Source organism: Tupaia chinensis, unplaced genomic scaffold, assembly GCF_000334495.1.
Source record: "Tupaia chinensis unplaced genomic scaffold, TupChi_1.0 Scaffold145889_1, whole genome shotgun sequence".
Classification (NCBI taxonomy): domain Eukaryota; kingdom Metazoa; phylum Chordata; class Mammalia; order Scandentia; family Tupaiidae; genus Tupaia; species Tupaia belangeri.
In genome coordinates, this window is record NW_006205746.1 from 1,506,877 (window position 1) to 1,518,238 (window position 11,362).

The following is an 11,362-nucleotide window of genomic DNA, read 5'->3' on the forward strand; positions in this document are numbered from 1 at the left end:
CATAGAAAAGATATTGAATGTTGAAGCGGGGAGATTAATGTCTCTGTATTGACTGACATGCATGGCATTCCCTTTTGAAAAAGCAATGTAATACACTGTAAAGTTATATGTAATCCAATGTAATATAAAGAAGATTATGATGATAATAAAAATAAAAAAGAAAAGGTGGACAAGATCACAAAAAAATACATTAAACAAAATAAATAAAAACATACCTACTTATACAGCATGCTCATTCTACTCACTGAATTTTATGCCTAAATTCAGACATGTGTTCATAGATATGTTTATGTCACCTCCACTTGCTATTCGAAGTATTTAGATTAATTAAGATTATTTTGTGAATCAATAAAATGTGAAAAAAATAAAGCATCAAAAGAAACTGTAGATACCAAAGATAGTGTCAGAGGAGGGTAGGAAATGGCAGAGGGTAAGAAGGAGGAAATTAAGGGGAACAAAAAAAAGAAGCAAAATATATAAGAAACAGAAATGGAAAATTATTTGTTGATAATAAAATATAAGTAATATCCTTGGTTGAGTCAATATACAGTGTGTTCTGGATGAGAAGAGTCATTTTGTATGCTAAAATGCTATAAAATGAATTAATGCAAAATAAATTAAAATAAAAAAATTTAAATTAAAAAAAAGGAATACTGGGGTTCTTTAACGGTCTTTAGTTTCTGTTAGACCAGGAGGTCAGAATGGCAATTTCATGAATGTGTAGCAGTGTCAGGAGATAGTGAATCAGAAAGCAAAGGTTATTTCCCATATAATATAAGCTAAATAAAAGAGCAGCATTTTGAAAAGCAGGAATACTTCTGACATCAACTCATGCCCCTAGCTTCATGATATTTTAAGATTATTCCCCCCACCCACCCACAGACACCCCTGGAGGGCTCATATGCTTACTAGAGACATACAGAAAGACAGGGAGGGATAAGGAGAAAGCACCTCCCAGTGGAGAATGGTCATGCCACAGTCCCTTTTCCTCCATTTCTTCATTCTGTCAAGATTCTGGACATGCATGAACACATGCCTGGTATGTTTTTTAAGCCACCAGGGCCAATATTCCAGCCATTTGGTTGGCCATGTGGGATTCAGCTCCCTTAACCAACTAGGCCATAGAGCTTGTCCAAGTTGGGTTTTTTTCTTTATTTTTTTTTTTTTTTTAAGATTTTAAAAATAATTGACTCATGATAAAGAGTATATACATGTGAGAGAGCAAATGAGAGAGAGAAGCAACCTTCACAGGGTCTCATAATTGTGATCCCCTTTCCTCAGCCCTCTATCTAGCTCTTCAGGATTTAGGACGTGTGTTGCACACACCTAGCATGTTTACTGGCCGATTTGTGGATCTAATCCTGTGGTTGCTCCTATGGCTTCCAGTACTGCAATTCAGTTTGCTATCAACCAAATCTCAGGTTGGGCCAAAATTTTGAGATTTTTAACCCTAAGTAATGTTTCTATTTTCCTTTATTATTTTCAACTTATGGTTGACCAAAAAAAAAGAAGCTAAAAAGAAAAAGAAGACTTTTGCAATATTAATCAATGTTTTATCATAGTAAGGAAAGATGTTATTTTATAATATGAACAGAAAATCTCTCTATTCAAAGAAATATGTCTTTAAGAACAGTTAGCAGGGGAGAAACAGATACAAACACATGTATTTAAATATATATTAGGTTGTTGGGAAAATCATGATGTATTTTTCTGTTTTTCTATGCAAAAATATATCATGACTTTCCCAAAGACCCGTTATAAGTGAATGCCTGGACCGTCAGAGAGTAAAAGTACATAAAATCTTTGTAGTTTAACTTTTTAGCTGTTCTTTGGCTGTCTTATTCAGTGCTCCCTATTCAGGGACTTGTCTTCTTCCTTTGGGATGTTTTCTGCCAGCCGATGACAAGGATGCTGTTCCAAAATGAAATTTGGAACCCAATTTTAAATTGAATCTCACCCTCCAGAGTAAACAATAGATGGAAGCTGCCTATTAAATCATCAACTTTTAATTAAATCCTTTGCAGCTGTAAGATTCCCCATACTCAACAAGGTGATAAATGCATTGTATTTTAATTTAGTTATTTTTTTGTACTAAATTCACTGTAAAAAGAGGGTATTATAGGTTAAGCATCCCTTATCCAAAATGCTTCAGATCAGAATATTTTAGACTTTAGGCGGCTTTTGCATTTTGGAATATTTGCATATACATAAGGAGATATCTTTAGGATAGGACGCAAATCTAAAGACAAACTTCATTTATGTTTCAGTCCACCTTATACACATAGCCGGAAGGTAATCTTATGTAATATTTTGGTATTAAACTATTTTGACTATAACTAATTACATGAGGTCAGGATTGGAATTTTCTGTTTATGAAATCATGTTGGCATTCAATTTTTTTTAAATTTTGGTTCATTCTGAATTTTTAATTTTCATTAGGGCTGTTCTACCTGTACTAATGGATGATAGTAATTATATGTTCATATCATGGAAGATGGAAAACTTAAAATGGATACTGAAATAGAATATCAAAAATAACTACTTGGATGAAAAATTTTAATAGTTGTTCAAAAGCAGATTAGAAATGAAGAAAACTGCAACATAAGGCAAAATACATATTTTGAACCTTCGCAAATGTTTCTCTACAGGAATACATGCCTTGTATGTGTATGCATGCCCAGGATCCTGATAGGTTAGACAAATGGAGGAAAAAGGAAAAGATATAACCAGATCCCATTAAAGGCTGGTGTTTTCTCTCTTTCATGCATGTGCGTGCACATGCCTTCCAGCATTAAAAATAATAATACAGAAGTAATTTGTCCCTGGGGGCTGGGCTGTGGTGTAGCTCTTCAAGGCCAATTTACACGAGAAGGTTCCAGATTTGTATTCTGGAGACCTTCCTAAGTATGCCGGCTGTGCACAGACATGCACATAACTCATGGCTGGGTGAGGCTGAGGAACACTGCCCAGGGTGCTCTCTCTCTCTCTCTGTTTCTGTGTCTTGCTCATGAAGAAAAAAATAAAATGAAACAAAAAAGGAAATGCCTTCCTATTGTAAATACAGTCTTCAGGCATATCACCATATGAACTCCATGTCATGTGCTTCCCATATTTATTAATTTTGCCTTTGCTTTCTGATGGCTTCTCTTAGCCTACCATTTTGCTTTTTTTTTTTTTGAGAGGTTTTCACTATAGGGCGCGTGCGCTCGCCAGACAGAGAGAGACATAGAGACAGAAAGCGAGAAATCACCCCCCAGAGGGGATGGTCACGCCGCAATCCCTTCTCCTCCATTCTCCTCTCGGGATCTTAGACATGCACGCACACGCGCCCAGCATGAGTTTTAAGCCACCAGGTCCAGGACGCAAACCGCAGTCGACTACGTGGGAGTCCAGCGACATAGCCATTATGCTAACTGCTGGTTCCCTGCATTTTGGGTTTTAAATAAGAGCTTAAATATAACAAAATAACAACAACAACAAAAAAAGATAAAAAAAGAAAAGAAAGAAATATAAATGTCAGCCTCGACAAGTACATGAGCCAGGTAAGCATTCTCATATCACTCCATGGCTTTTTTATTTTTCCAGAGACAATGAATTCTACAATATGATTATTAGTTTTTGCTCACAAATCCAAACTGCAGAAGCCATTTACAATAAATATGTCCTCTGAGTGCTTATTGGTATGGAAAAGCAAAAGCCTAGAAAGCCATTTTGTCACATGATCAATCCCAGTGATCTTAGTAGAGATCAGTCATGAGACTTCCTTGATTGAAAGCTGAAGCAGGAGTTAGACTTTGATATATTTATTGCAGCAGTTTTTTTCATTTGCTTATTCATTCAGCAAATATTTACAAGGCAATCCTATGTGTCTGGCACTATTCTAGGAGCTTGAGATATGTCAGTGAACACGAACAAGTTTCTGACTCTGAGGACCTTCTATTATACCAGAGAGGCAGATAACAAATAGTAAATGTAGTGACTAAATATAAATTTTAAATATCTTAGAAGGTGATACGGTATGAGGGGAAAAAAGAAAGGGAAGGCAGTGTTAGGAGATTAATAGTGGTGGAGTACAAATTGCAAATATTTAATAGGTGATTAGAGTAAGACTCATGGAGAATGAAAGGTTGAGTCAAGGCAGAAAGAGGAAGAGTTAGTCAAGCCAATATCTGAGTAGAGAACATTCCAGAAAACAGAAGAGTTACAGCAACAGTCCTACAGTGGGATGTTTCTAAGCACTACAGAATCAGTAGGGAGGTCAGTGTGGCTAAAACAAAGTGAGAGAAGAGTAGAGCCAGAGAAGGTTAGAAAGGTAGGTATCTGAGGACCTGGTCAAATAATGCTCTTATTTTTGAGAGAGAGAGATTTTTGGTATTCGGTGCACGCACTCATTGGTGAGACAGAGATAGAAAGTAAGAAATCACTCCCCAGAGAGGATGGCTATGCTGCAATCCCTTCTTTTCCATTCTCTTGTAATTTTGGCATGCACACACATGCACCCAGGGTGAGTTTGAAGCCTTCAGGTCTAGGACTGTAAGTGTGGTCGACTATGTGGGAGACCAGCAACCTAACCATTATACCATCTGCCAGTCCTGGTCAAATAATGCTTTGACCATTGAAAAGGCTTTGACTTTGATACCAGATTAAATGGCATGACAGGTTTTGAGCAGAGGAGGAATATGACATGGCTTAGAAACGTGTCTCTGGTGACTGCACTGAGAATAGACAACAGAGATACAAGAGTTGAATTATGGAAACTTAAGTTCACTGAAATAAATTTTAACAACTTCCTTTAAAGCAACATTACCACTTCTGTTAAAGCCTAAAGTGATTCTATTCTGTCAACTAATTTTTAAAAAGATTATATATAGCTGTCAACGGTGCAGAAGACCCTGTCCCTTTCCTAAAATCTGGGGTGGCAGTATACATACAAATGAAAAGTATAGAAGATGGTGTGACTTCAAGAAAGAATAAAGTGGGACTGATTATACAAATGGTCAATTCCAAGATCCCAAGATGTTCTTTTCTTTTTTTTTTTTTTTGGAGAAGTTTTCACTATAGGGCACATGCGCTCGCCAGACAGACAGAGAGAGACAGAGACAGAAAGCAAGAAATCACCCCCAGGGGGGATGGTCATGCCGCAATCCCTTCTCCTCCATTCTCCTCTTGGGATCTTGGGCACACGGGCACGCATGCACATGCGCCCGGCGTGAGTTTTAAGCCACCAGGTCTGGGATGCGAACCACGGTCGACTACGTGGGAGTCCAGCAACATAGCCATTATGCTAACTGCTGGTTCCCTAGATCCCAAGATGTTCTTAAACAAGAATTAGGAGTTAAAGTTTTCAAGGTGTTACAATAGTTCCTTATAAGCGCTGTCCCAAAGATGATTCTGCCAATAGAACATCTTTTACCTTTTCCAAATTATCCTCCCTAGCACATGGTACTTGTTTGTAAGCTTTGTGGTTTCCTCACAATGCAGGGAACTTCCAGAGTGAAATTTAACATGTATTCCAGGGTTGGCAGGTGGTATGGTAGTTAAGGTGTTGAACTCACACATGGCTGACTGCAGTTTGAGTCCCAGACCTAGTGACTCGCTTTCTCATTTTCTTTCTCTGATCAAATTTTTAAAAATTAAATAAATAAAATTAATTCTTTTTTAAAAGAATTATTTTATATAACTTCATTTATTTTAATTTGAGCAGAAAGGAACAGTGAGCAAGCGAGAGAGAGAGGAGAGAAAGCAAGCCGCCACCAGGTCCAGGACTTGAACCACTGTCGGCCATATGGGAGTCCAGCACCCTTAACCACCATGCAACCTGGCAGCCCCTAAAATAATTCTTAAAATATAAAGAAAAAGAATTAACATGTACTCCAAGTTCATTGGTTTCAGTTCTACTCTGTAGAGCCCTAATATTTTATTTTTTTTAAGTTTAGTGACTAAGCTTATTAATACCTCATGGCATTATAAAACAACAGTTTTTCATTTCTCAAAACCACCCAGGGGAAATTGGAAATTGGATGTACTTTTTAATTCTCATTGTAGTTCAAATCTAAATCCTCTTTTCTCCTAGCTTCTGTACTGGGAGTTAATGATCTTGGTCAAAGAGAAGTACTCTATCTCTGAATTCCTCTTTCCTGACTAAACTGAGAGGGTAAGAATTCAAAGGAGGTCACTGCAAACTACCTTGTTCTACCGTTTCATATTTAATAAGTGTACAGTCAGAAGGAATGCCCCCAGCAGACCCATTCATTTATATCCTTGATGCTTGACTGTATTTTTTTTCCTTTGTCATTGAACCTCTTCCCATCTTTAGTCCCGAATTTACTAAGGTGATCGATCATCAATGCTGGGCTGATCCTGGAAAGAGCCAATCTGTTGTATATAAACCACAATTAAACCATATTTATTGGGAATATGATCTTGCACAGGATATACCCACTGTGTTTTTGTCCCATGTAGTGGAGATTTCTGTCGCATTTTATGCCATGACAGCTTTGAATTGTCCTAGAAGAAAAGAACTAAATGAATCAACAAGTACAAAGTCCTTTAAGCAGACACATAATGAAGAGCTTTGAAATGCCCAGGCATAAAGCACCATAACAGTGGTAACCATTATTATGTTACTAATAAATGACTTTTCCACTTTCTTTCTTGTGTCATTTTTCTTCCTCAGATCCCCCCTTCTTTTGAATTTAATTTTTAAATGAACATGAATGTCAGTTATACATTTGATTTTTACAAAGGGGAAACTAGAGTGTGCAACTTCTAAGAATCGACTGCATTTTAGAAAAGACACATAATACTGCACTTTCTTTCCTGATCATAGTGCTGTATTTTCTTCTCAACTTTATCTTAGGTTATTAGGGTGTGTGTGCATGTGTGTGCACGCGCGTGTGTGTATAAAGTTTATGTATTTCTTCTTCTGAGAGAGCAAGCCACAGGAATCCCCAAAAGTGTCTTCAAGTTCTGATCCACTCCCAGCACCAGCCAGCCTGTATGGCAGGCATGTGTGCACCCAGAGTGTGCAGGGAGATAGGATATGAACCCATGACTTTTCCATGTGTGCAGTTGCAATACCATGTGCCACTTACCTGGTCTGATACCTAGAGCAATTTGAATTTTCTCTCAAAGAGTTTGAAGATATATTTGTCTGAAATACATAAACTGTAGTCAAATACTAGTATTTTTGTGATGCTCAGCATTTTTATATAAATCTATATTGCAAATAGAAATAAAAAGATGTGTTGAAAAGTGAAGAGGATAACTTTCCAAATGATTTTAATTCACTTCAAAATAATTAAAACTATGTCAGGAAGTCTATTTTTTTAAAAATTTAATCCTTCTCCCCCTTTTTAAAGTTTTTGCTGTAGGGCATGTGTGCTTGCCAGAGAGACAGTGAGAGGGAAAGTGTGGAATCACCTTCTGTGAGGATGGCCATGCAGCAAGCTCTTCTTCTCCATTCTCCTCCTGGGATTTTGGGCACACATGCATAAACACTTGACATAATTTTCAAGTCACCAGGTTTGGGACTTGAACTACAGTCAACCATGTGAGTGTCCAGTGCCTTAACCGCCATGCTACATGGCAACCACTAATTTTCCTCCTTTTTATTTCTATTCCGTCACTGTGTAATCTCTGTAATGCAATGTGGCTTTCCAACATATGCAGGTAATACATGACAGTCAAATCAAGCATATTACCGTAAACATTGTTTTCAAAGGTACTTTCACATTCTTTTTACTGTTAAGCGTTTCAATCCTTCGTCCCTCCTGCTCACCTTCTGCTATCTACTCCCTTCCTGAACAGTCTAGTATCTACACTTAACCTCCCTAGTATCATATCTTCAGATCTTCCAATTTCTGCCACAGAGTACAGACATTTGGTATATACTGAGTGGGGATGTGTACAGTGTGTGTCTTTTAGAGTCTGATTTACTTCATTTAGCATCAAGTCTCCTATATTCATCTACTTTGAATCAAATGATAGGGTCTCATTGCTCCTTATGGCTGAGTAATATTCTACAGTTTATATTGGGTCGTCAGAAAAGTCTTGACTTTTCCAGTGACCTAATAAGTGCCACAGCTTTTCAATCTAGTAATCAGTTCTTGGACACTTAGGTTGATTCCACATATTAGCAATTCTGAATAATGCTACAATAAAAGTAGACATGCATATGGCTGAGTAGTTTCTTATCCTTTGGGTAAATACCAAGGAATAAATTAACTAGGTTGCATGGTAGTTCTGTTTGTAGGTTTTTGATGAATCTCCACATTTATTTTCCACAGTGATTATACTAATTTACATTCCTACCAACAGTATTGGAAAGTTCTCTCTTCACCACAGTCTCGCCAGTAAATGTCATTCTTTGTTTTTGTTTTTGTTTTTGTTTTTTTGATCATAGTCACTCTGACTGGGGTTAAGTGGATATCTCCTTATAGTTTTGATTTGCATTGTCTGAGTGATAATGAATGTTGAGCACTTTTTCATATGCATTGTGGTCATTTGTATGACCAATGACCAAAACAGAGTTGTCTGTTCAGTACATTTGCCCACTTTTAAATTGGATACTAGATTTTTAAAGATGAGCTACCTTAGTTTCCTGCATATTCTGGTTATCAATCCCTTGTCTGAGATACAGTTTGTAAATTTTTCTGCCATACTGAGGATTTTCTCTTCACTCTAATTGTTATTTCCTTTGCTGTGCAAAAGCTTTTTAGTTTGATGTAATCCCACTTGTCTATATTTGGAATTATTGCCTGTCCTTAAGGGTCTTATTTAAGAAATCTTTGCTTGGGAACCAGCAGTTAGCGTAATGGCTATGTCGCTGGACTCCCACATAGTTGACCGCAGTTCACGTCCCAGACCCGGTGGCTTAAAACTCACACCGGGCGCGTGTGCATGCGTGCCCAAGATCCTGAGAGGAGAATGGAGGAGAAGGGATTGCGGCGTGACCATCCCCCCTGGGGGGTCTCTATGTCTCTCTCTCTGTCTGTCTGGCGAGCGCACGCACCCTATAGCAAAAACCTCTCCAAAAAAAGAAAAAAAAGAAATCTTTGCTTACTTCACTGTCTTCAAGAGTTTTCCGTAACAAATAATGGTGGATAGTTTAAAAGAAAATGAGAATCAAGCAATCAAAAAAAAAGATGCCACACACCATGTATCTTTTTAATACACTGAAGCTGCTTATTCAGAGAAGCCATTTTCAATCTTTCTTCAACTTAATTTTTTATCAGAATATCTGAAATATAATTTTAAGACAATTCCTAGTACTTTAATAACTATACAATTAAGAAGTGCTACCAATATTCCCAGCTTAATTATAACTATTTCTCATAGATTTTATTCCAGCCCTTATTTCAAGTGAAGCCTTCTCTATATTTATCCTTGATCATATACTTTTATTGTATTTAGAGTTGCAACACATGAAGAGGGATCTATAGATACAAGAAAATGCAAATTGAAATTGCACTGAGATGCCTCTGTATACCTATTAAAATGGCTAATATTAAAAAGACTGACATAGAAAGTGTTGATGAAGATGACAAGGAAGACAGGAGGAAGAAATGACAAAGGTATAAAGAAACTGCTAGAGTCACGGAAATGTTCATTATTTAGTTTTGGTGATAGTTTCATGGGCATAAATGTATATAAAAATATCAAATTGCATATTTTATGTGCAATTTAATATAACTCAACAAAGCTGTTGAAAATAATTAAATATTTTAAAATGTATGCTATTATCAAGCAATAAAATCTATTGATTCTAATTTTGACACAATGAGTCCATAATATTTGGTATAATGATAAAATATTTAATGGTATACATAAAATACCTGTTGCATGTAAAATATTGTTATTTGTAGAAAAATAAATCATACTTCAAATGCATTTTTTAAAAATTTCACCCAAATATGATATGGAAGAAACATTAACAAACAGTACTTTTTAAGTTTGTGCATTTCTGACACTTTAGCAAACAGTACTTTTTAAGTTTGTGCATTTCTGTGAGCAAGAAAGAATGAGAAAGAGACACACCACATGCCTAACAGGGTCAAAACTCTGATCTATACCTGTCGTCAGCCAGGCCTGGATTACTGGCACACATATGCCTGAAATACTCAGAAAGGTCTCTGGATATGAAACTAGAACCTTTCAGTGTGGATCAAAGAGTCCTGTGTTTTATAACTGTGCCACTGTCCAGCCCTTAAAGGTAGTGGTTTTTCTTTTTGTTTGTTTTGTTTTTGTTCTGTTTTGTTTTGTTTGTTTGTTTGTTTTTGCTGGTGGGTACATCCAGCCTGAAAGTATTGTTACAATTGTTGCAGACAATTCTAAAGGCTCATCTAGCTCAGTTGTAGATCATGGGACTCTCAATCTCTGCGTTGTTGAAAATAATTAAATATTTTCAAATACATGCCATTATTAACCAAAAAAAATCTATCGAAAATTAGCTCATTGATTCAGCATTGTGGTTTGGGTCTCAAAGTGAGTGCCAGAAACTGCAGGGGAAATAAGTAATGCCTTTCCTTACCTACTCTAAGGTTCATGGCTGAGACTCCTATAACAAAAGACAGATTAACACGAGAAAAATCTATAAATTGTATGAGACATGGGAGCTTCAGACATAAAGACTCAAAGACCTAGGGAGAACTATTTTTAATGAACATTCTTGCAGAAAGATGATTGGAGTACAAATGGGTGTGATTTCATGGTAATAAACTAGAGGGAACTTAGCAAGACCTCTTTGTTAATATTGTTCTTGGTGTCTCTGTTTGAGATTTCTTACCTCTGGGTAAAAGGCAGAACACCTGTCACAGACTCTTCAAGGGAGAAAGAAGGAAGACTAGAGTGACCTTCCTAGGTTATGTGACCTGCTTCAGGGAAGGAAGGGTTAGGGTAAGTCAAGAGAGGCCTTCCTGAATTTGCTGTCTTCTCACCTATCAAGGTGTCATATTTGGGGGTGATATTTCTGAGCCCAGATATGGCATATATGCTTTAAGTTATTTCTTCTACAAGGAATCATGAAAAAAAAAAAAAAACGAGATTAGATAAAGCAACCATTTATAAAAAGGTAATTAAGAAGCTTGATTCTTAATTAATATAGTAAGGAAAACTCTCCTTGACAAACTTTAGTTAGATTTCCAATCTTACCTCAGCCTTTGGGCTTCCATGTTTCTTTATATGATGCAATGTTAGCACGAATCCTCTTAGGTTTGTTTAACCACTATGTTCCCCTCTCCTGATGGTTTCTCTTGGTAATATTTCATCTATGGGCACCACCCCCCTTGTTTTTGGTTTTAAATTCCCAACTACTCACACTGCATTTGGGATTGAGCCTAATTCTATTCTTAGGTATCTTTCC

General features: G+C 36.8%; 1 long non-coding RNA gene across 2 annotated transcripts in view; it reads right to left on the reverse strand.

Moving 5' to 3' along the window:
• Nucleotides 1–6,201: 6,201 nt before the first annotated feature.
• Nucleotides 6,202–11,362, reverse strand: part of LOC102482831 (uncharacterized) — a 24,741-nt gene continuing 19,580 nt past the window's right edge. The window contains exons 3-4 of one of the 2 annotated variants that reach the window (XR_337428.1): nucleotides 6,443–6,507; nucleotides 6,202–6,360 (exon numbers count right to left, since the gene is read on the reverse strand). This is a non-coding gene — a long non-coding RNA (uncharacterized LOC102482831). Of the gene's footprint in view, nucleotides 6,508–11,362 lie in introns of both variants that reach the window. The other variant, XR_337427.1, reaches the window with a different exon arrangement.